The following is a 26,600-nucleotide window of genomic DNA, read 5'->3' as shown; positions in this document are numbered from 1 at the left end:
GGTAAAAAATGGTTACATTGCATTTTCCTTCCAAATTCATTGTTTTCTTCCATGAAGGAATTTGACAGCCTTTGCAGTGAGGGGAGGCATATAGAATGAAAATGCATTTGGCTCAGGTCTTAGTGACCCTTCAGTCTACTCCCTGAGCCTGGGAAGGTCACACAAAGACCCCCTTACAGGGCAGAGGAAAACTTCATGGCACTGAGGACACTGTGGGAGGGAGAATGTGTACTTTTTAAATTAAAGAATAGAAGTATTCTGCACAGCCCTACTAACTTATCCTTAAGGCCTGTTAAACAGTGATATGTCCCCAGCACCCTTCTGAGAACTGGGGGAAGAGGCCAAAGAGGCTAGATCACCCAAGATTATACAGACATGTGAGCAGAACTGGGGCCCCAAACCCAGGAATCTCACTTCCCATCTTTGCTTCCTCCACATCCATTGTTCTCCAGAATCTCTCTCGGTACTTTCTTTGCCCTGGTCTCTGCCCAGTTGACAAGGGACAATTCTCTTTGCAATATATTATTTACTATTGAGCAACAGAGCCGACAGTAAAAAAAAAATAATAACAACAAAGGAATGAATAAAAATAAACTAAAACAGAAAGTAGGCACTTGAAACCTTACTGCTTCCCATAACCCATGAGGGAATCCTGCAAAGCAGCGGCCTGAAACTCACTGAAGCAAACCCGTGTCTGGGATGACCCCCAGCTCTGTGAGATCCAAACAACCTGCAGTCGTAAAGAAGGCAAGGCTAGTTTTCACCGATAGACTACATCATTTCTCCTTCCCAACCATGATTTCCTCTAATCAACTTTCAGCTTCCTCAGCTACGCTCTTTTGTAACACGACATAGTGCTGTTGCAGGAAGGAGGACCTCTTCCAAGGCCCCGAGAAGGGGACCCGTTCTTGTCTAACACTTGGAAATGAATGTCCAAGGAGACAAAGTTGTCTCTTGCTGCAAGACAACTCATGCAAGTGGTTACCATCATGCCTGGCTAAGGCAGGCAGTTTTGGCCAACGGTTCCCTAACAGTGGGGCAACAGTGGATTTAAGAAAGGGCACTTTGAAGGTGCTGCTGGCAGCCCAAGCCAGTGTGGAAAATCTGTGAGCCACAGTGCAGAGGGCCTGGCTTGGGTTGGGAGAAAATGAAAATCAGTACTTTGGGGAAAAGCAGAGTAGCCATATTGAGTTCATCAGAGGAGGTTAGCAGAGAAGAAGGAAACCACAGAAGCAGGAAAATAAAGAATGGGGATGTCCCAAGCAAAATACCTAGCCAGGTCCTTAGATCACAGGTCAGGTCTTAGGGCAACTCTGCATTTCCGATTTGCGGGGCACATTTGTTTGGGCGAGTTCACCATGGAGGTAGGGCTCTGTTAGATAATAGTTTTATATGGGATACACTGGTGGTGGGGAAGGACAGGCTGCAGGCAGGTCAGTTAGGAGGATCTGAGGTAACAGGGTCCCCAGCCAAAAGAGTGATGTAGAGGAAGAAGGAAGAGAGAGGGGTTAAAGGGAAGTTTAGAGTCTTGCTACTCAAAGCATGGGTCTCCCACCTGCAGCTTCATATTTCCTGAGAGCCAAATAGAAATTCAGACTCTTAAGCCCCATCTCTGGCCTGCTGAATCAGTACATTTATTCTAGCAGATAATTCATACACATATTAACCTTTGAGAATAACTGGTTTAGAGGACAGTGTCAATCTGGCTCAGTTACTCTTTGATGTTGCGAGGAAGATTCAAGGTGACTCCCAGATCTCAACCCTCTAGAAGGTAGCTAATAGTATGATAACACAATAAATAAACATGAATCCAAACAGTGACATGATATAGCAGAAAATACATGGTAAGTGTCACATTAGCCAAAGATGGGAGAGAAGCAAGAAGAACTACAATCCTACAGTCTGTGGAACAAAACCCACATTCACTGAAAGATAGACAAGATGAAAAGGCAGAGGGCTATGTATCAGATGAAGGAACAAGATAAAACCCCAGAAAAACAACTAAATGAAGAGGAGATAGGCAACCTTCCAGAAAAACAATTCAGAATCATGATAGTGAAGATGATCCAGGACCTTGGAAAAAGAATGGAGGCAAAGACTGAGAAGATGCAAGAAATGTTTAACAAAGATCTGGAAGAATTAAAGAACAAACAAACAGAGATGAACAATACAATAACTGAAATGAAAGCTACAATAGAAGGAATCAAAAGCAGAATAACTGAAGCAGAAGAACGGATAAGTGACCTGGAAGACAGAATGGTGGAATTCACTGCCATGGAACAGAATAAAGAAAAAAGAATGAAAAGAAATGAAGACAGCCTAAGAGACCTCTGGCTGTTAACGCAACAACATTCACATTATAGGGGTCCCAGAAGGAGAAGAGAGAGAGAAAGGACCCAAGAAAATATTTGAAGAGATTAGAGTTGAAAACTTCCCTAACATTGGAAAGGAAATAGCCACCCAAGTCCAGGAAGCACAGAGAGTCCCATACAGGATAAACCCAATGAGAAACATGCTGAGACACATAGTAATCAAATTAGCAAAATTAAAGACAAAGACAAATTATTGAAAGCAGCAAGGGAAAAACAGCAAATAACATACAAGAGAACTCCCATAAGATTAACAGCTGATTTCTCAGCAGAAACTCTACAAGCCAGAAGGGAGTGGCATGATATACTTAAAGTGATGAAAGGGAAGAACCTACAACCAAGATTACTCTACCCGGCAAGGATCTCATTCAGATTCGATGGAGAAATCAAAAGCTTTACAGACAAGCAAAAGCTAAGAGAATTCAGCACCACCAAACCAGCTCTACAACAAATGCTAAAGGAACTTTTCTAAGTGGGAAACACAAGAGAAGAAATGGATCTACAAAAACAAACCCAAAACAATTAAGAAAATGGTCATAGGAAAATACATATCGATAATTACCTGAAACATGAATGGATTAAATGTTCCACTAAAAGACACAGGCTTGGGCTTCCCTGGTGGCGCAGTGGTTGAGAGCCCGCCTGCCAATGCAGGGGACACGGGTTTGTGCCCCGGTCCGGGAAGATCCCACATGCCGCAGAGCGGCTAGGCCTGTGAGCCATGGCCGCTGAGCCTGCACGACTGGAGCCTGTGCTCCACAACGGGAGAGGCCACAGCAGTGAGAGGCCTGCATACCACAAAATAAATAAATAAATAAAAAGACACAGGCTTGCTGAATGAATACAAAAACAAAACCCATATATGTGGTGTCTAGAAGAGACCCACTTCAGACCTAGGGACACATACAGAAAGAAAGTGAGGGGATGGAAAAGATATTCCATGAAAATGGAAATCAAAAGAAAGCTGGAGTAGCAATACTCATATCAGGTAAAAGAGACTTTAAAATAAAGAATGTTACAAGAGACAAGGAAGGACACTACATAATGATCAAGGGAAAATCCAAGAAGAAGATATAACAATTATAAATATATGCACCCAACATAGGAACACCTCAATACAAAAGGCAACTGCTAACAGCTATAAAACAGGAAATTTACAGTAACACAGTAATAGTGGGGGACTTTAAGACCTCACTTACACCAATGGACAGATCATCCAAACAGAAAATTAATAAGGAAACACAAGCTTTAAATGACACAATAGACAGATAGATTTAATTGATATTTATAGGACATTCTATCCAAAAACAGCAGACTACACTTTCTTCTCAAGTGCACATGGAACATTCTCCAGGATAGACCACATCTTGGGTCACGAATCAAGGCTCAGTAAATTTAAGAAAACTGAAATCATATCAAGCATCTTTTCTGACTGAAACACTATGAGATTAGAAATGAATTACAGGGGAAAAAACGTAAAAAACACAAACACATGGAGGCTAAGCAATACGTTACTAAATAACCAAGAGACCACTGAAGAAATCAGAGGAAATCAAACAATACCTAGAGACAAATGACAATGAAAACATGACGATCCAAAACCTATGGGATGCAGCAAAAGCAGTTCTAAGAGGGAAGTTTATAGCTATACAAGCCTACCTCAAGAAACAAGAAAAATCTCAAATAAGCAATTCTAACCTTACACCAAAAGGAACTAGAGAAAGAAGAACAAAGAAAACCCAAAGATAGCAGAAGGAAAGAAATCATAAAGATTAGAGCAGAAATAAATGAAATAGAAACAAAGAAAACAATAGCAAATATCAATAAAACTAAAAGCTGGCTCTTTGAGGAGATAAAAAAAATTGATAAACCATTAGCCAGACTCATCAAGAAAAAGAGGGAGAGGACTCAAATCAATAAAATTAGAAATGAAAAAGGAGAAGTCAACAGACACTGCAGAAATACAAAGCATCCTAAGAGACTACTACAAGCAACTGTATGCCAATAAAATGGACAACCTGGAAGAAATGGACAAATTCTTAGAGAGGTAAAACCTTTCAAGACTGAACCAGGAAGAAACAGAAAATATGAACAGACCAATCACAAGTAATGAAATTGAAACTGTGATTAAAAATCTTCCAACAAATAAAAGTCCAGGACCAGATGGCTTCACAGGTGAATTCTATCAAACATTTAGAGAAGAGCTAACACCCATCCTTCCCAAACTCTGCCACAAAACTGCAGAGGAAGGAGCCCTCCCAAACTCATTCTATGAGGCCACCATCACCCTGATATCAAAACCAGACAAAGATACTACAAAAAAAGAAAATTACAGACCAATATCACTGATGAATATACATGCAAAAATCCTCAACAAAATACTATCAAACAGAATCCAACAACACATTAAAACGATCACACACCATCATCAAGTGGGATTTATCCCAGAGATGCAAGGATTCTTCAATATATGCAAATCAATCAATGTGATACACCTTATTAACAAATTGAAGAATAAAAACCATATGATCATCTCAATAGATGCAGAAAAAGCTTTTGACAAAATTCGCCACCCATTTCTGATAAAAACTCTCCAGAAAGTGGGCATGGAGGGAACCTACCTGAACATAATAAAGGCCATATACGACAAACCCACAGCAAACATCATTCTCAATGGTGAAAAACTGAAAGCATTTCTTGTAAGATCAGGAACAAGACAAGGATGTCCACTCTCAACACTATTTTCAACACACTTTTGGAAGTCCTAGCCACGGTAATCATAGAAGAAAAACAAATAAAAAGAATACAAATTGGAAAATAAGAAATAAAACCGTCACTCTTTGCAGATGACATGATACTATACATAGAGAATGCTAAAGATGCCGCCAGAAAACTACTATTGCTAATCAATGAATTTGGTAAAGTTGCACGATACAAAATTAATGCACAGAAATCTCTTGCATTCCTATACACTAATGATGAAAAATCTGAAAGAGAAATTAAGGGAACACTCCCATTTACCATTTCAACAAAAAGAATAAAAGACCTAGGAATAAACCTACTAGGAGACAAAAGACCTGTATGCAGAAAACTATTAGACACTGATGAAAGAAATTAAAGATGATACCAACAGATGAAAAGATATACAATGTTCTTGGATTGGAATAATCAATATTGTGAAAATGACTATACTACCGAAAGCAATCTACAGATTAAATGCAATCCCTATCAAATTACCAATGGCATTTTTTAGAGAACTAGAACAAAAAAATTTTAAATTTGTATGGAGACACAAAAGACGCCGAATAGCCAAAGCAGTCTTGAGGGAAAAAAACGCAGCCAGAAGAATCAGACTCCCTGACTTCAGACTATACTACAAAGCTACAGTAATCAAGACAATATGGTACTGGCACAAAAACAGAAATATAGATCAATGGAACAAGATAACTTCAACTAATCTACGACAAAGGAGGCAAGGATATACAATGGAGAAAAGACAGCCTCTTCAATAAGTGGTGCTGGGAAAACTGGACAGCTACATGTAAAAGAATGAAATTAGAACACTCCCTAACACCATACACAAAAATAAATTCAAAATGGATTAGGGACCTAAATGTAAGACCGGACACTATAAAACTCTTAGAGGAAAACACAGGAAGAACCCTCTTTGACATAAATCACAGCAAGATCTTTTTTGATCCACCTCCTAGAGAAATAGAAATAAAAACAAAAATAAACAAATGGGACCTAATGAAACTTCAAAGGTTTTGCACAGCAAAGGAAACCATAAACAAGATGAAAAGACAACCCTCAGAATGGGAGAAAATATTTGCAAATGAATCAATGGACAAAGGATTAATCTCCAAAATATATAAACAGCTCATGCAGCTCAATATTAAAAAAACAAACAACCCAATCCAAAAATGGACAGAAGACCTAAATAGACATTTCTCCAAAGAAGACATACAGATGGTCAAGAAGCACATGAAAAGCTGCTCAGCATCACTAATTATTAGAGAAATGCAAATCAAAACTACAATGAGATATCACCTCACACCAGTTAGAATGGGCATCATCAGAAAATCTACAAACAACAAATGCTGGAGAGAGTGTGGAGAAAAGGGAACCCTCTTGCACTGTTGGTGGGAATGTAAATTGATACAGCCACTATGGAGAACAGTATGGAGGTTCCTTAAAAAACTAAAAATAGAACTACCATATTACCCAGCAATCCCATTACTGGACATATACCCAGAGAAAACCATAATTCCAAAATACACATGCACGCCAATGTTCATTGCAGCACTATTTACAATAGCCAGGTCATGGAAGCAACCTAAATGCTCATCAACAGACGAATGGATAAAGAAGATGTGGTACATATATACAATGGAATAATGCTCAGCCATAAAAATGAACGAAATTCGGTCATTATTGAGACGTGGATGGATCTAGAGGCTGTCATACACAGTGAAGTAAATCAGAAAGAGAAAAACAAATATCGTATATTAACGCGTATGTGTGGAACCTAGAAAAATGGTACAGACGAACCGGTTTGCAGGGCAGAAATTGAGACACAGATGTAGAGAACAAATGTATGGACACTAAGCGGGGAAAGCGGCAGGGTGGTGGGGGTGGTGGTGGGATACTGGGAGATTGGGATTGACATGTATACACTGATGTGTATAAAATTGATGACTAATAAGAACCTGCTGTATAAAAAAATAAATTAAATAAAATTCAAACATTAAAAGGAAAAAGAAAATATAGTTGAGCATAAGTTAATGGAATAAATTAAAATCACCCAAATATCTCTCACCTAACTACTGTGAAACTCCAGAATGAATCTATTCATATCAACTCTAGGACCCCTTCAAACTGTTCTTTCAGCTGCAACTAGAGTGATCTTCCCAAGAACATCTGATTAAGGTACCCCCAAATTGCCACTCCCATGCCCACTTTCACTCTTGGATAAAAATCCAAATCCAAAAACATGGTCTAGGAGACCTAAAAAGTTTGGCTCCTGTCACCTGCTCCAGCCTAGCTTCATACCACCCTCTTACTCTCTGTGGTTCTGCCCCTCTGGCCTTTTCCCAAGCTTTGGAACATGTTCCCATAACTTGTCCTTTGTCCTTGCTAATGACACAGCCTAAAATGCTCTAGACCTTCCCCTCCTCCTTCACATCCTAACTCAGGTGTCACTTCCTTAGGAAAGACTTCTGTGATCCCTAGCCTAGGTCCAGGCCCTCTAATTGGTGTGTTCATCCTTCACAACCCACCCTTTTTAATTGCTCAATTCAGTTTGTAATTCTTCACTCATTTCATGATTATTTTATTAATGTCTGTCTCCTCTTCCAGTCTGCAAACTCCAGAAAACAGAAAACATTTTGCTTTGCCTTATTCTACCCCCACCATTTAATAGTATTTGAATACAGAACACCATCGAATATTTGTTGAACCTTTTCCAAATATCAGGCCCTGGTCTAGGAGCTTTATATACACCGTCCATTCATTCAACAAATATTTACTGAGCACTTACTATGTGCTGGGATAAACTAATAAACCAAAGATTCTTGCACTCAAAAGGGTTAGGGTGAAAGAAATATTTAATAGGTAATCAGTATTTTTTGAGGAATACATTAAATTAGCATTCTAAAATGTGGTCAGTGCTATGAGGGAAAAAAAAAGAAAAGTAAGAACAAGGTAAAGAGATAAGATGCACAGGGCTGGGTTGCAAGTTTGGCTACAGTAGGCTTCACGGAGAAGGGAAACTCTGAGCAAAGGCATGAAGGAGGGAAGAAAGTTGCTATATGAATATCAGAAGGAAGCATGTTCAGACCCTCTAAAATGACAATAGGCCTGACCTGTTCAAAGAAGAGCAAGTTGGCCAGGGCTGCTGGAGCCAAAACAGATGAGAGGAGAGGAGCAGGAGCTGGGGTGAGGAGTAACAGGGAACTATTCACGTAGGGCCCGGTAAGCACTCTAACGGCTTTCCCTTCACTCCAAGTGAGGGATTCACTACAGGATTTTGAGCAATGATCTAACATGTTTTAAGAAGATTTCTCCAACTGCTCTATTTTTCAAAAGAGAAAAGGACTCTAAGGAAGCAAGAGTAGAAACCAGAGACAGACCAGAGTAGAAAGCAGTAGAGAGCTTTGTGGAGCAAACCAAATACAGCAATGAGTAAAAAATGTTATAGACACTGGTCAAGTGGGATTTCTCCCAGGAATGCACATCTGAACATGCACATTGAACATCTGAAAATCAACCAATGTAATAACCCACCGTAATAATGAAATAAAGAATAAAAACCATATTATCATTTTAATAGACACAGAAAAAGCGTTTGATAAAATCCATTATGCTTTCATGATAAAAATACTCAACACACTAGGGATAGAAGATAACTTCCTCCACCTGATAAAGGGATCTACTTAAAACCAATAGTTAACATGATACTTAATGGAGAAAGATGATTGAATGCTTTCCTTCTATGAACAGGAACAAAATAAGGATATCCATTTTCATCACCGCTGTTCAACATTGTACTGGAGGTTCTAACCAGGGCATTTAGGAAGGAGGGAACAAAGGAAGGAATGAAAAGAAAGAAGGAAGGAAGGAAGGAAGGAAAGAAGGAAGGAAGGAAAGAAGGGAGGAAGGAAAGGCATGCAGATTGGAAAAGAGGGAGTAAAACTATCTTATTTATAGACGGTTGGGTCTTATATATAGAAAGTAAATGAATCCACTAAAGAACTATCAGAACTAATAAGTTCTGCAATCAATATTCAAAAATCAATTGTATTCCTGTAAACTAGCAATGAATAGTTCAAAAATGAGATTTAAAATGGCAATCTCACTTATAATGGCAGCAAAAGAATAAAATTCCTGGTAATAAATTTAATAAAAGAAAATCAAGCCTTTTACACTGAAAGCTAGAAAACTCTGTTTTTAAAAAATTAAAGAAAATCTAAATGAATAGAAATCACCTAAATGTCAGCAGTCACCTAACTACTGCTATAGCCCCAAAACTGATGCATCCATATTCACTCTAGGTCCCTTCAAACTGTTCTTCAGGGTACAACTAGAGGGATCTTCTCAAGAAGAACATGGATATGTTTTGAATTAGGAGATAACAGGATTTCTTGACGACTTGCTATGAGAAGTAACATTAGCTAACTTATTTCCCATAACAATTCCCATTTTATAGATGAAGGGACTATTCAAGGTAAATTAACCCACCTGAAGTAACATTAGAAAGCAGCAGAGCTGGAACTTCCCCTCAACTCTGTCTGACCCCAACATCTGGCAATTACAGCAGCCACCCAGCAGAACCTGGAGCACTGAGCATTGAGTTTTGAATATTGATCTTTTACCATGGTCACATTGCAGAACCTATTTATTAGTTCTGAGAGTTTTTTAGTGGATTCATTGAGACTTTCTATATACAAGATGAAACCATCTATAAATAAGACAGTTTCCAGAAAAAAAGAAGTAGGTAGCCCTAGAATTTAACCCTAGATACTCTCTAGAATTGGCCATGGGATGTGGAGTTGTAGCAACAGAAACAGAAAGTGGAGGGAAAAGGAGTTATTTAAATAACAGGCGGATAAAGCAGGAGGACCTTTAAAAGGGATAGAACACATTGCCTGCAGATCAGAGGCGCCCAGAATGCCATCTGGTACCATCCCAGCCTCCTGCCTGGCTGTAGAGGGAATAGGAGGATGGGTAAAAGCAGACACACACACACACACACACACACACACACACACACACACACACAGCCAATTACCAAGGAAAATAGATGACAAATGGATCTAACTAATCACTATTTTTCAGAGACAGAGGAGAAAACAGAAATGGAAACTGAGATGGCTCCTACACAGTGAAAGAAAAGAAAAACCGTGGACATATGGTGCAAAGTTTGAACCAGATTCTGTGCCCAGCATGGAACCTGTCCATTTTATCCTGGGAAAAAAAGAAAAGAAAAAGTACCCCTCCCCCCAACTCTATCCAGATGCTGTCAAAGATATCTTGTGGGAATCATCATCAATCATGGGAAGTTTTTACTAAAGAAATGGAGACCCAGACCTCAGACTGCTTTGGTTAGTAAAACTCAGTAGAGAGTGTGACAGAGGGGTGGCTACTGCCTGAGCCAGCGAACCAGGAGCACAGCACTGCAGTCAAGCCTGGGAGGACCCGACCCACCTGAATTTTTGTAAGCAGAGTGGAGCTGGTTTTGAAGTACTTCCAAATCCATGGGCAATATCATCAGGACCAAGGACTCAGACAAAAGCTTTTCAATAATAGTAGAGGAATTTAACACCTCACTTATACCAATGGACAGATCATCCAAACAGAAAATAAATAAGGAAACACAAACTTTAAATGACACAATAGACCAGATGAAGTTAACTGATATTTATAGGACATTCCATTGAAAAACAATAAAACACAATTTCTTCTCAAGTGCACATGGAACATTCTCCAGGATAGATCACATCTTGAGTCAAATCAAGCCTCAGTAAATTTAAGAAAATTGAAATGATATCAAGCATCTTTTCTGACCACAATGCTATGAGACTAGATATCAATTACAGGGAAAAACAAAAAGGCAAAAATACAAACACATGGAGTCTAAACAAATATGCTACTAAACAACCAATAGATCACTGAAGAAATCAAAGAGGAAAGCAAAAAATACCTAGAAACAAATGACAATGAAAACATGATGACCCAAAACCTATGGGATGCAGCAAAAGCAGTTCTAAGAGGGAAGTTTATAGCAATACCATCCTACCTTAAGAAATAAGAAACATCTCAAATAAACAACCTAACCTTACACCTAAAGCAATTAGAGAAAGAATAAGAGAAAACCCCCAATGTTCACAGAAAGAAAGAGATCATAAAAATCAGATCAGAAATAAATGAAAAAGAAATGGAGGAAACAGTAGCAAAAATCAATAAAACTAAAAGCTGGTTCTTTGAGAAGATAAGCAAAATTGATAAACCATGAGCCAGACTCATCAAGAAAAAAAGGGAGAATACTCATATCAACAGAATTAGAAGTGAAAAAGGAGAAGACACTGCAGAAATACAAAGGATCATTTGAGACTACTACAAGCAACTACGTGCCAATAAAATGGACAACCTGGAACAAATGGACAAATTCTTAGAAAAGTACAACCTTCCAAGACTAAACCAGGAAGAAACAGAAAATATGAACAGACCAATCAGAAACACTGAAATTGAAACTGTGATTAAAAATCTTCCAACAAACAAAAGCCCAGGACCAGATGGTTTCACAGGCGAATTCTATCAAACATTTAGAGAAAAGCTAGTGTCTGTCCTTTGCAAACTCTTCCAAAATATAGCAGAGGGAGGAACACTCCCGAAATCATTCTACAAGGACACCATCACCCTGATACCAACACCAGACAAAGATGTCACAAAAAAAGAAAACTACAGGCCAATATCACTGATGAATACACATGCAAAAATCCTCAACAAAATACTAGCAAACAGAATCCAACAACACATTAAAAGGATCATATACCACGAGCAAGAGGGTTTATCCCAGGAATGCAAGGATTCTTCAGTATACACAAATCAATCAATGTGATACACTATATTAAAAAATTGAAGGATAAAAACCATGTGATAATCTCAATAGATGCAGAGAAAGCTTTTGACAAAATTCAACACTGATTTCTGATAAAAACTCTCCAGAAAGTGGGCATAGAGTGAATCTACCTCAACATAAAAAAAGCTATATATAACAAACCCACAGCCAACTGAGAATGATTTCTCAATGGTGAAAAACTGAAAGCGTTTCCTCTAAGACCAGGAACAAGACAAGGGTGCCCAATTCACTACTATCATTCAACCTAGTTTTGGAAGTTTAAGCCATGGCAATCAGAGAAGAAAAAGAAATAAAAGGAATCCAAACTGGAAAAGAAGAAGTAACACTGTCACTGTTTGCAGATGACATGATACTATACATAGAAAATCCTAAAGATGCCACCAGAAAACTACTAGAGCTAATCAATGAATTTGGTAAAGTAGCAGGATACAAAATTAATGCACATAAATCTCTTGCATTCCTATAATAACAATGAAAACTCAGAAAGAGAAATTAAGGAAACACTCCCATTTACCATTGAAACAAAAAGGATAAAATACCTAGGAATAAACCTACCTAAGTAAGGAGGAAAAAAACCTGTATGCAGAAAAGTATAAGACACTGATGAAAGAAATCAAAGATGATAAAACCATATGGAATTCCTGTCTTGAATTGGAAGAATCAACATTGTGAAAATGACTATACTACCCAAAGCAATCTACAGATTCAATGCAATCCCTATCAAATTACCAACGGCGAGAGAGATGTTGGTAAGATGGCGGAGGACTAAGACGTGGAGATCACCTTCCTCCCCACAAATGCATCAGAAATATATCTACATGTGGAACAACTCCTCCAGAGCACCTACTGAACGCTGGCAGAAGGCCTCAGACTTCCCAAAAGGCAAGAAACTCCCCACGTACCTGGGTAGGGCAAAAGAAAAAAGAAAAACCAGAGACAAAAGAATAGGGATGGGACCAGCAATTCTGTGAGGGAGCTGTGAAGGAATAAAAGTTTCCACACACTAGAAGCCCTTTCACTGGCGGAGATGGTGGGGGCGGAGTTTCGGAGCCACAGAGGAGACCACAGCAATAGGAGTGCAGAGGGCAAAGCAGAGAGATTCCTGCACAGAGGAGACCTGCCGACCAGCACTCCCCAGCATGAGAGGCTTCTCTCCTTAACTGTTGGGTGGGTGGGGCCTGGGAGCTGAGGCTCAGGGTTCGGAGGTCAGACCCCAGGGAGAGGACTGGGGTTGGCTGCATGAACACAGCCTAAAGGGGGCTAAGCACCACAGCTAGCCTGGAGGGAGTCAAGGAAAAAGTCTGGAACTGCCTAATTGGCAAGAGACCATTGTTTCAGGGTGTGCGAGGAGAGGGGATTCAGAGCACCGCCTAAACCAGCTCCAGAGATGGGCACGAGCCGTGGCTATCAGCTCAGACACCAGAGATGGGCATGAGGTGCTAAGGCTGCTGCTGCAGCCACCGTAAAGCCTCTGTGCAAGCACAGGTCACTATCCATACCTCCCCTGCCGGTAACCGGTGCAGCCCGCCACTGCCAGGGTCGCGTGATCCAGGGACAACTTCCCTGGGAGAACACACGGCGCCTCAGGCTGGTGCAAAGTCATGCTGGCCTCTGCTGCCGCAGGCTTGCCCCACATTCCGTACCCCTCCCTCCCACCGACCTGAGGGAGGCAGACGCCCTAATCAGCTGCTACTTTAACCCCGTCCTGTCTGAGCAAAAAAAGACGCCCTCAGGTGACCTACACGCAGAGGCTGGGCCAAATTCAAAGCTGAACCCCAGGAGCTGTGCGTACAAAGAAGAGAAAGGGAAATTTCACCCAGCATCTTAAGAAGCAGCGGATTAAATCTCCACAATCAACTTGATGTACCATGCATCTCTGGAATACATGAATAGAAAATGAATCATCCCAAAATTGAGGCGGTGGACTTTGTGTGATTTTGCTGTACAGCTTTGCTTTTACCATTTGTCCTAGGGTTCTATCTGTCCTTTTTTTTTTTTTAGTATAGTTTTGAGCGCTTGTTATCATTGGTGGATTTGTTTTTTGCTTTGGTTGCTCTCTTCTTTCTTTCTTTTTAAATTACTTTTAAATTTTTTGTATTTTAAATAATAACTTTATTTTATTTATTTTTTCTTTCTTTCTTTCTTTTTTTCTCCCTTTACTTCTGAGCCGTGTGGTTGACAGGGTCTTGGTGCTCCAGCCAGGTGTCAGGCCTGTGCCTCTGAAATGGGAGAGCTCAGTTGCGGACATTGGTCCACCAGAGAACTCCAGGCTCCACATAATATCAAACGGCAAAAGCTCTCCCAGAGACCTCCACCTCAACACTAAGACCCAGCTCCACTCAATGACCAGCAAGCTACAGTGTGGGACACCCTATGCCAAACAATAGCAAGACGGGAACACAACCCCACACATTAGCAGAGAGGCGGCCTAAAATCATAATAAGGTCACAGACACCCCAAAACACACCACCGGATGCAGTCCTGCCCACCAGAAAGACAAGATCCAGGCTCAGACACAGGCACCAGTCCCCTCCACCAGGAGCCTACCAAACCCACTGAACCAACCTTAGCCCCTGGAGGCAGACACCAGAAACAACGGGAACCATGAACCTGCAGCCTGCAAAAAGGAGAGCCCAAACACAGTAAGTTAAGCAAAAGAGGAGACAGAGAAATACACAGCAGATGAAGGAGCAAGGTAAAAACCCACCAGACCAAAAAAATGAAGAGGAAATAGGCTGTCTACCTGAAAAAAAATCAGAGTAATCATAGTAAAGATGTTCCAAAATTTTGGAAATAATGGAGAAATGAAGAAAATACAAGAAATGTATAACAAGGACCTAGAAGAACTAAAGAGCAAACAAACAATCATGAACAACACAGGAAATGAAATAAAAAAGTATCTAGAAGGAATCAATAGCAGAATAACTATGGCAGAAGAATGGATAAGTGACCTGGAAGATAAAATAGTGGAAATAACAATTGTAGAGCAGAATAAAGAAAAAAGAATGAAAAGAATTGAGGACAGTCTCAGAGACCTCTGGGACAACAATAAATGCACCAACAATGGAATTATAGGGGTCCCAGAAGAAGAAGAGAAAAACAAAGGGACTGGACTGAGAAAATATTGGAAGAGATTATAGTTGAAACCTTCCCTAACATGAGAAAGGAAATACTCAATCAAGTCCAGTAACCACAGAGAGTCCCATACAGGATAAATCCAAAGAGAAACACGCCCAGACAAATATTAATCAAACTAGCAAAAATTAAATACAAAGAAAAAATATTAAAAGCAGCAAGGGAAAAACAACAAATAACATACAAGGGAATCCCCATAGGGTTAACAGCTGATCTTTCAGCAGAAAACTCTGCAAGCCAAAAGGGAGTGCCAGGACATATTTAAAGTGAAGAAAGAGAAAAATCTATAACTAAGATTACTCGACCCAGCAAGGATCTCATTCAGATTCAATGGAGAAATTAAAACTTTTACAGACAAGCAAAAGCTAAGAGAATTCAGTGCCACCAAACCAGCTTTAGAACAAATGCTAAAGGAACTTCTCTAGGCAGGAAACACAACGGAAGGAAAAGACCTACAATAACAAACCCAAGACAATTAAGAAAATGGTAACAGGAACATACATATCAATAACTACCTTAAATGTAAATGGATTAAATGCTCCAACCAAAAGACATAGACTGGCTGAATGGATACAAAAACAAGACCCATCTATATGCTGTCTACAAGAGACCCATTTCAGACCTAGGGACACATACGGACTGAAAGTGAGGGGATGGAAAAAGATATTCCATGCAAATGGAAATCAAAAGAAAGCTGGAGTAACAATTCTCATATCAAACAAAATACACTTTAAAATAAAGACTATTAAAAGAGACAAAGAAGGACACTACATAATGATCAAGGGATCAGTCCAAGAAGAAGATATAACAATTGGAAATATTTATGTACCCCGCATAGGAGCACCTCAGTACATAAGGCAAATACTAACAGCCATAAGAGGGGAAATGGACAGTAACACAGTCACAGTAGGGGACTTTAACACCCCACTTTCACCAATGGACAGATCATCCAAAATGAAAATAAATAAGGGAACACAAGCTTTAAATAATACATCAAACAAGATGGACTTGATTGATATTTATAGGACATTGCATCCAAAAACAACAGAATACACTATCTTCTCAAGTGCTCATGGAACATTCTGCAGTATAGATCATATCTTGTGTCACAAATCAAGCCTTGGTAAATTTAAGAAAACTGAAATCGTATCAACTATGTTTTCCGACCACAACGCTATGAGACTAGATATCAATTACAGGAAAATAACTGTAAAAACTACAAACATATGGAGGCTACACATACACTACTAAATAACCAAGAGATCACTGAAGAAATCAAAAAGAGAATCAAAAAATACCTAGAAACAAATGACAATGAAAACGCGATGACCCAAAACCTATGGGATGCAGCAAAAGCAGTTCTAAGAGGGAAGTTTATAGCAATACAATCCTACCTCAAGAAATAATAAACATCTCAAATAAACAACCTAACCTCACACTTAAAGCAATTAGAGAAAGAAGAACAAACTGCCCCCGCCCCCGGCAAAGTTAGCAGAAGGAAAGAAATCATAAAGAACAGACCAGAAATGAATGAAAAAGACATGAAGGAAACAATAGCAAAGATCAGTAAAACTAAAAGCTGGTTCTTTAAGAAGATAAACAAAATTGATAAACCATTAGCCAGATTCCTCAAGAAAAAAAGGGAGAAGACTCAAATCAACAGAATTAGAAATGAAAAAGGAGAAGGAACAACGGACACTGCAGTAATACAAAGGATTATGAGAGATTACTACAAGCACCTAGATGCCAATATAATAGACACCCTGGAAGAAATGGACAAATTCTTAGAAAAGCACAACCTTCCAAGACTGAACCAGGAGGAAATAGAAAATATTAACAGACCAATCACAAGCACTGAAATTGAGACTGTGATTAAAAATCTTCCAAGAAACTGACGCCCAGGACCAGATGGCTTCACAGGTGAATTCTATCAAACACTGACGCCCAGGACCAGATGGCTTCACAGGTGAATTCTATCAAACATTTAGAGAAGAGCTAATGCCTATCCATCTCAAACTCTTCCAAAACATAACCAAGGGAGGAACACTCAGAAACTCATTCTATAAGGCCACCATCACCCTGATACCAAAACCAGACAAAGATGTCACAAAGAAAGAAAACTACAGGCCAATATCACTGATGAACATAGATGCAAAAATCCTCAACAAAATACTAGCAAACAGAATCCAACAGTCCATTAAAAGGATCATACACCATGATAAAGTGGGGTTTATCCCAGCAATGCAAGGTTTCTTTAGTATACACAAATCAATCAATGTGATAAACCATTTAACAAACTGAAGGAGAAAAAACATATGATCATCTCAGTAGATCCAGAAAAAGTTTTCAACATAATTCAACACCAATTTATGATAAAAACCCTCCAGAAAGTAGGCAAAACAGGCATAATAAAAGCCATATATGACAAACTCACAGCCAATGTCATTCTCAATGGTGAAAAACTGAAACCATTTCCTCTAAGATCAGGAACAAGACAAGGTTGTCCATTCTCACCACTGTTATTCAACATACTTTTGGAAGTTTTAGCCAGAGCAATCAGAGAAGAAAAAAAGATAAAAGGAATCCAAATCAGAAAAGAAAAATTAAAGCTGTCACTGTTTGCAGATGACATGACACTATACATAGAGAATACTAAAGATGCTACCAGAAAACTACTAAGACTAATCAATAAATCTGGTAAAGTAGCAGGATACAAAATTAATGCATAGAAATCTTTCGCATTCCAATACACTAATGTTGAAAAATCTGGAAGAGAAATTAAGAAAACACTCCCATGTACCACTGCAACAAAAAGAATAAAATACCTAGGAATAAACCTACCTAAGGAGACCAAACACCTGTATGCAGAAGCTATAAGACACTGATGAAAGAAATTAAAGTTGATACAGATGGAGAGATATATCATATTCTTGGATTGGAAGACTCAACATTGTGAAAATGACTATACTACCCAAAGCAATATACAGATCAATGCAATCCCTATCAAAATACCAATGATATTTTTCACAGAACTAGAACAAAAAATCTCACGATTTGTATGGAAACACAAAAGACCCCGAATAGCCAAAGCAATCTTGAGAAAGAAAAACGGAGCTGGAGGAATCAGGCTCCCTGACTTCAGACTATACTACAAAGCTACAGTAAGCAAGACAGTATGGTACTGCCACAAAAACAGAAATATAGATCAATGGAACAGGATAGAAAGCCCAGGGATAAACCCACACACATATGATCACCTTACTTTTGATAAAGGAGGCAAGAATATACAATGAAGAAAAGGCAGCCTCTTCATTAAGTGGTGCTGGGAAAACTGGACAGCTACATGTAAAAGAATGATATTAGAACACTCCCTAACACCATACAAAAAAATAAACTCAAAGTGGATTAACGACCTAAATGTAAGGCCAGACAGTATAAAACTCTTAGAGGAAAACATAGGCAGAACACTCTATGACATTAATCACAGCAAGATCCTTTTTGACCCAGCTCCTAGAGAAATGGAAATAAAAACAAAAATAAACAAATGGGACCTAATGAAACTTAAAAGCTTTTGCACAGCAAAGGAAACCATAAACAAGACGAAAAGACAAACCTCAGAATGGGAGAAAATATTTGCAAATGAAGCAACTGACAAAGGGTTAATCTCCAAAATTCACAAGATGCTCATGAAGCTTAGTATCAAAAAAACAAACAACCCAGTCCAAAAATGGGCAGAAGACCTAAATAGACATTTCTCTAAAGAAGATATACAGATTCCCAACAAATACATGAAAGGATGCTCAACATCACTAATCATTAGAGAAATGCAAATCAGAAGTACAATGAGGTATCACCTCATACCTGTCAGAATGGCCATCACCAAAAAATCTACAAACAATAAATGCTGGAGAGGGTGTGGAGAAAAGGGAACCCTCTTGCACTGTTGGTAGGAACAGAAATTGATACAGCTACTATGGAGAACAGTACAGAGGTTCCTTAAAAAATTAAAAATAGAACTACCATATGACTCAGCAGTCCCAATACTGGGCATATACCCTGAGAAAACCATAATTTAAAAAAAAACACATGCACCCCAATGTTCACTGCAGCACTATTTACAATAGCTGGGACTTGGAAGCAACATAAATATCCATCAACAGATGAATTGATATAGAAGATGTGGCACATATATACAATAGAATATTACTCAGCCATAAAAAGGAACGAAATTGAGTATTTGTAATGAGATAGGAGAACCTAGAGTATGTCATACAGAGTAAAGTAAGTCAGAAAGAGAAAAACAAATACCATATGCTAACACCCATATATGCTAACATTCCATATATGGAATCTCAAAATAATGGTACTGATGAACCTAGTGGCAGGGCAGGAATAAAGATGCAAATGTAGAGAATGGACTTGAGGACACGGGGAGTGGGAAGGGTAAGCTGGGATGAAATGAGAGAGTAGCATTGACATATATACAGTACCAAATGTAAAACAGATAGCTAGTGGGAAGGAGCCGCTCTGTGCTTTGTGACCACCTAGGGGGTGAGATTAGGGAGGGTGGGAGGGAGACACAAGAGGGAGGGGATATGGTGATGTGTGTATACATATAGCTGATACATTTTGTTGTACAGCAGAAACTAACACAACATTGTGAAGCAATTATACTGCAATAAAGTTTAAAAAAAAAAGCTTTTGAGAATCCCTAAGACCAGGATGGGAAAGGTTAATGCAGGGGAGGGGAGAGCAGAGTGAGGATTCTAATAAGCTTTCACAAAAGGGGGTCTCTTTCGGCATAAGGCTGTGACTCTTGGGTTAGAACTCTATGTGACAGTAACCCTTGAGTTTCCTTAAGTTATTTATAAAGTACAATATATATGGATGAGTGACTGTAATCCTATACTGTAATATGTACATATAAATGTACCCTACAATGAGCACAGTATATAATTATCCATGCAAAATAAAATGTTACAGAGTTTCTCCTGTATTACTATAGTAGAATAATTGCTGTATTTACTTGAAATCTTCTAAGTTTAATGCATGTATTATACCATCCACTCTTGAATATCTGGAAGCACAAAAGGAAAGCTGTGATATCCTATCTCATTGCATAGCAGAGAACAGGCACCCGGAGGATATTTGCTGACTCAGTGAATGAATAGAAATGTATCTGATTTTGCTCTTGCTGAAGGGCAGAGCAAAGACAGGCCTGACCATTACTGGACCTGTTTGGTTGAGATGTAACAGAGCATCACGCTTGGTACCAAGACTTAGAGTCCCCAGCATTAATGCAACCAGCACTTCCAAAGGTTGTCATTCCCAAAAAGACAAATATTGTAGGATTCTTCCCACTTATATGAGGTACCTAGAATAGGCAAATGTATAGAGACATAAGTAGATTAGAAGTAACCAGGGGCTGAGAGGAAGGGGAATGGGGAGTTATTGCTTAATTGTTACAGGATTTTGTTTCAAGTAATGAAAAAGTTTGGGAAATAAACAGAGGTGATGGTTGCATAACAATGGGAATGTAATCAGTGCCACTGAATTGCACACTTAAAATGGTTGAAATGGTAAATTTTTTCAATTGAAATATAGTTGATTTACAATGTTTCAGGCATACAGCAAAGTGATTCTGTTTTTTATATATGTATATATATATACACATATATTATTTTTCAGATTCTTTTCCATTATAGGTTATTACAAGATATTGAATATAGTTCCTTACACTATACAGTGGGTCCCTGTTGTTTGCCTGTTTTATATATAGTAGTGTGTACCTGTTAATCCCAAACTCCTAATTTATCCCTCCCCCATTTTCCCCTTTGGTAATCATTAGTTTGTTTTCTATGTCTGTGAGTCTATTTCTGTTTTGTAAGTAAATTCATTTGTATCATATTTTTAGATTCCACATATAAGTGATATCATATGGTATTTGTCTTTCTCTGTCTGACTTACTTCACTTAGTATGATAATCTCTAGGTTCATCCATGTTGCTGCAAATGGTATCATTTCATTCTTTTTTTAAGGCTGAGTAATATTCCATTGTATATATACCATATCTTTATCCTAAAATGAAAAATTTTATATTATTTGTATTTTACTACCAAGAAATAAATTGTCATTAGATCTGAAAATGAGTGATCTCTTTTCCTAAAAAAATGCTTAGGTCTTTTAGGAAAGAGGGGTAAAGAGTGTGAAAAAGTCTTTAGACTGCCCACTTGGAAGGACATGGGAATAGCAAGAGAAAAGTTCATCACCCACCACCCAGACCAGTGATTTTAACTGGTGGGTGCATCAGAATCTCCCTGAGGGTCTCATTAAAGCACAGAGTGCTGGGCCAACACACAGAACTCCTGAGTTTGGGACCCCAGAAATTTCACTTTTAACCACTTCTCAGGCGCTGCTGATGCTCCTGGTCTACGAATCACACTTGCAAAACACAGTGCTAGGTAGGAGGTGCTCAGGAGATTTGGATGAGGGGCTTTTTCAGTAAGAGGTGTGGGGAGTACTCCGAAGCCATTTTTCTTTCAGGTCAAATTCTCCAGACCCTCAGTGATGCCTCCTCATAGTATCATCACTGATGGACCTCCAAGCAAAGATTTCCTAAACTTCCCTCCGCCTTAACTAACATTAACTTTAAAAAGACCCATGAGATTTTGAGGACTCTTTCCAAATCAGAGTCTGAGGTTCCAGACAGCAGAGGAGTTATTCTTTTTGTCTGTCTCAAAGCCTCACTGTGACTCGGTACTCATTCCTTGATTGCCAGAACGTATGCCTATGATCCCCAGCCTCCGTGGAGTGTTTCTCTCTTTTAGAAATCAGGGGCTTCCCTGGTGGCGCAGTGGTTGGGAGTCCGCCTGCCGATGCAGGGGATGCGGGTTCGTGCCCCGGTCCGGGAGGACCCCACGTGCCGCGGAGCAGCTGGGCCCGTGAGCCATGGCCGCTGAGCCTGCGCGTGCGGAGCTTGTGCTCCGCGACGGGAGAGGCCACAACAGTGAGAGGCCCGCATACCGCAAAAACAAACAAACAAAAAGAAATCAGGATCTTCACGAAAGCTCGGGTGAGAGGGAAGATGAGAAAAAAATGCCAATCCCACTTCTTTAAAGGATTGGATTTATTACCAATAAAATCCAACACAGGCCATAATCTGCCAGAGGACTCCAGGCCCATGATGCTACTAGAAATTCCCCTCCACACATCATGGTCTTGAGTTTCTTTACAGGTCTAAATAAGCAGTTTTCGCATGCTCTAGAAATCCTTCTCTCCCTTTGTCTTTTACCCTCTATCAAACTCCTACCCACCTTTTACAGCAACCAGCGCAAATTCCAACTCTCCAACTACCTGAGTTCTCTAAGTTCTCAACACACTTTCTACGTTCCCTTTTTATACCATTTTCACAGTAACATAGACATTATCTATTTATCTATCTAACTCCACAATAGGCTAGAAGCTCTTTGAGGACAGAAACAATATTGTGATCTTGGAAGTCTGAGCACTTATCACAGGACCTGCTCCACAGTAATTTTTAAATACGTGTTTGGTGGGGAAATAATAAGTGAACAGTCCGCAACAGTCTTCTGCTAAACTGAAATATACCTCAACCTGAACCCCACGCTAGCTCTAGAAACCACAAAGTAAGTGTCATCCAAAATAGATTACGAGGAGTGAGTTGGAATGGTGGGAGGAAGGGCAAAGGAGCAAGGATGCCCCTGAGAGGGAAAGGAATATAATGCTGGACGCACTGTTCAGCTTCACCGAGAATGGGGCCTCGTACAAGGATTCCTCTGTGTGGGTCATCCTAAACCAAATGAGACGCACATCTTCAGATACAGCCTTCCCTGTGAGTGCTCTGAAGGTGAGGTCATGTAGCACTGTCTGTTTTTTTCAGAGGATTTGATAGTTTTTAATTGCACTTCATACATATTTAGCATTGCTTAGTTCATCAGATTCATCAGATGAAAAGTAACTCCCTCACCAAAAGGATGCAAAGAAAAAAATTTTAAATATTGACCTACATGGGCAGCTTCTTGAAGCTCTGAAAATCTTCTGGCTTGCCGGGATCACGTGTTCTTCAGATTAAACTGAAATTGGACTCCAAATTTGGTGGGACTTCCAGCAACTCTTTACCCCCAGCGTTCACCCATAAATGTTCACCTGGCAAGATTTACTGGAGACTTGGGGCATAAGGTGGTTGTGACGGTAATTAAACCACCAGGCAGCGCAGCACGAAAAAAACTGAATGTTGGACATTCTAGATTTTAAAAGTCCTTCAAGCCTTTCCTCCCCTAGAGAGTTTCTGCTCCTTTATTCTTGAGCTCAGCTCTGTCATTTTTTCATATTGCTGCATCTATCCCAGCTATGCCCTGGAGGTGTCTTGCAACAACTGTCTTCTTTCGGTGAGGACAATAGGACTTACTGAAGAGAAAAATAAAAGGATCCCATTATCAAATAAATTGGGGGAGCTCCAGTTGAAATGCAATAGGAATTTTTTTAACCCTAGGATTTCTCTGAGTCTTTAATGCACTAATATATGTTATAAATTGCTAAGAGAGTGATTTTTGAAAGTCTTTAACAAGATCTATTTTCATTATTTCTCAGAAATCGCATCGTTTGTGATGACTTTGGCTCCAAATAGCACAAACTCTGACTTACAATGACTTGAGCAACAAGAAATACGATCATGCCACGTGGCTGGAAGTTGAGATGTAGGATGGTTGATTTCGTGGATCAGTGATGGCACCAAGGGCTTAGATGTTTTCCCTCTTGGCCTCTGCCATCCTCAGTGTTGACTCACAGTAGTAGCACGATGGCTGCAGCAGGTACAGGCTTTAAATCTGTAGTGGCAGTATCCTTAAGAAGGGGAGTGGCCATTTCTTCCTAGGGCTTTTTCTTAGAGAGAAAAGACTTGTTCCAAAACCCCCCCACAGACTCTCTCACATGTCTTTGGCTGGAACTAGGTCTTAGCCTTATTCCTAAACTAACTCACAGCAAGGAGGATGGCTGAGCCTCCCTTAAGCACCTGAGTACACATGGGATGGGTAGATACCTGCACACAATTGAGGTTCTTTTTGGAAGGCGTTAGGTGGGAATAAGCGCTGGTCAGGCCACTAATAATGTCCATTAAAGAAGCACGTTGCTATGGACTGAATTTTGTCCGTCCTAAAATCCATACGCTGAAGGCCTAACCCTCCATGTGACTGATTAGATTTGGGGATTGGGTCTTCAGGAGTAATTAAGGTTAAATGAGGTCATAAGGGTAGAGCTCTAATCTGGTAAGACTGGTGGCTTATAAGAAAAGGAAGAGAGAGATAGAGAGAGAGTACATGCACCAAGGAAAAGCCACGGGAGGACAGTGCAAGAAGGTGCTGTCTGCAAGCCAGGAGGCGAGCTCTCACCAGAAGCCAACCCTGTCAGACCTGCACCTGGGACTCCCAGTCTCCAGAACAGGGAGAAAATAAATTTCTGTTGTTTAAGCCACCCAGTCTATGGTATTTTGTTACAGCAGCCTGCACTGACTAATGTACACTTCAGTGTGATAAGGAATTAAAATAATACAGAAGTTTCTGGAAAAATGATGAAATACTCCTCCACTATGCCAACTCCATTCCCTCCCTGGAGATGGCTGCTAAAAACAATTTGTGGTATACTTTTTAACGCTTACCAAATGTATGTATATGTTCATGTGCCATAAACATACATAAATCATTGTACCCACACGTCTTTGTTGTTGACTTTTTATTTTTTAACACTGACATTTCACTCACCATTATGCAAGCTTATTTTCATTCAACAAAATATATAGCTTTAAATCATTCCTTATAAAGGTTGCATAGATATACCATCCAGATGTATCATAATTTCTTCAACCACCTCAGTATGGAAGGATGTTGTGTGAAGTGGGTCCCACATGCATCTGAACGTGGAGTATCTCCTGGGATTTGTATTCAGCACATTTGTGGATCTGCTGCTCTAGAATTACAGGTTCTCTCTGTTTCTCATCCTAAAAGAAGACAATGTCTTGAAGCTTTTCCGATGTTTGACCGTGGCAGAATGTAGCTGGCTGATGGTACCCAAAGGACATGATGACACAGGACGCTAATGAATGATTATGTGCTGGATAGTCCTCTTCTGGCCCCTGTGCATCAAAAATGCTAACTTCTCATTCTTTAGGTGACCAGACACTTTGTTCTTTCATGCATGACACCGTACTGTTATGGAAATTGTGACATGACTCATCCACTGACTTATTCCATCTTGGATGAACTCTCCTTCAAGCTATGTAGCTCGAATAGAGTAAATCTGACTAATAAATTTACAGGCAGGATTTTGGCAACATAAAAGATTCTGGCCTCCCTGGAAAAGTTTAAAAAATTTGTGTAATGTTTATGAGGAAATTATTTTTCGTTATGTATGCTATTTGAATCTAATTTTAATAATCCACGAACACTCTGTAAATCTAGGAAACCCGCCCTAGTAAAGTCATTTAGTCTTTGCACCCACTTAATCCTACCAGTGGGGTTGTTGAAATAAACATGGGTGATTTCTAACATGACTGAGAGTTTACACAACTGCCCTGTTTGCAAGAGCCAAGATATTATTGTGTTTATCGTAGACAAAAGATGACCTTCACTTGGGGATTGGATTGAGTTCCAACAGAAAGATTATTCTGTAAACCTAATTCCCATAGGATTGTGTGTAATTGTGATACACATATCTCAGTTTGTTGACTCAGTTGTTGGAAGGTCCACATGCAGTAGTTTGGAACGTTTGTCTAACAAATTAATTTTTCATTTCTTTAGTTTTAAAGCCTCGTTTTGGCTTGAATTTATTTTAGGTAGAGGAAAAGAAAAAGAACTAGAGCCATTAAATTGATGGATCAGACACAAATTTTTTAATGAATTTTCTCTCTTGATTTCAAAAGAATTATAAGAAAAAATATCTTTCCCAAATCTGCTTAATCTTTAGCACCTAATTTTTGTCATCTGTGGTGTCTTTCTAGACAAGGGTGACTTTCAAATCACCGAGATTTCAGACTGTGGAAGCTGAGATAGTTCCCATGCTTCATTATTTAAAGGCGTTTATTTGATAGCACTCATTAGTTCCATTCCATTATTTTTTTAGAGTAGTAGCCACCAATTTTTTCATTAGTTTCTATCACAGTGTTTCTTCAAAGAATCATGGATACATTAAATTGGAAAAAAAATCATATTCTTATTCAAACTCCCATGTAAACACTTTTATATCTTAAAAGTACATAGCATCCAATGATGGTATAAGAAGTATGATTAGACTACAACAAATAATCAAAAGTATGTTAAAGTATATTTCAATTATATATAGCATGTATGAATACTTATATATGGTAAGTATCCATCCATCCTATCTGCAAAGACTTGCTTAGGATACTACCGATACGAATGATTCAGAAATTCCAAAGGGAAAAG

The 26,600-nt window shown here is 39.3% G+C and overlaps 1 protein-coding gene across 7 annotated transcripts in view; it reads right to left on the bottom strand.

Moving 5' to 3' along the window:
- Positions 1-26,600, bottom strand: part of AGBL1 (AGBL carboxypeptidase 1) — a 958,763-nt gene that overhangs the window by 814,151 nt on the left and 118,012 nt on the right. The gene's annotated exons all lie outside the window — the stretch shown is intronic.

The sequence above is a fragment of the Lagenorhynchus albirostris genome, chromosome 1 (assembly GCF_949774975.1).
Source record: "Lagenorhynchus albirostris chromosome 1, mLagAlb1.1, whole genome shotgun sequence".
In the NCBI taxonomy this organism is placed as follows: Eukaryota; Metazoa; Chordata; class Mammalia; order Artiodactyla; family Delphinidae; genus Lagenorhynchus; species Lagenorhynchus albirostris.
Note: the sequence above shows the minus strand (reverse complement) of the source record. Positions and strands in the feature narration are given on the sequence as shown.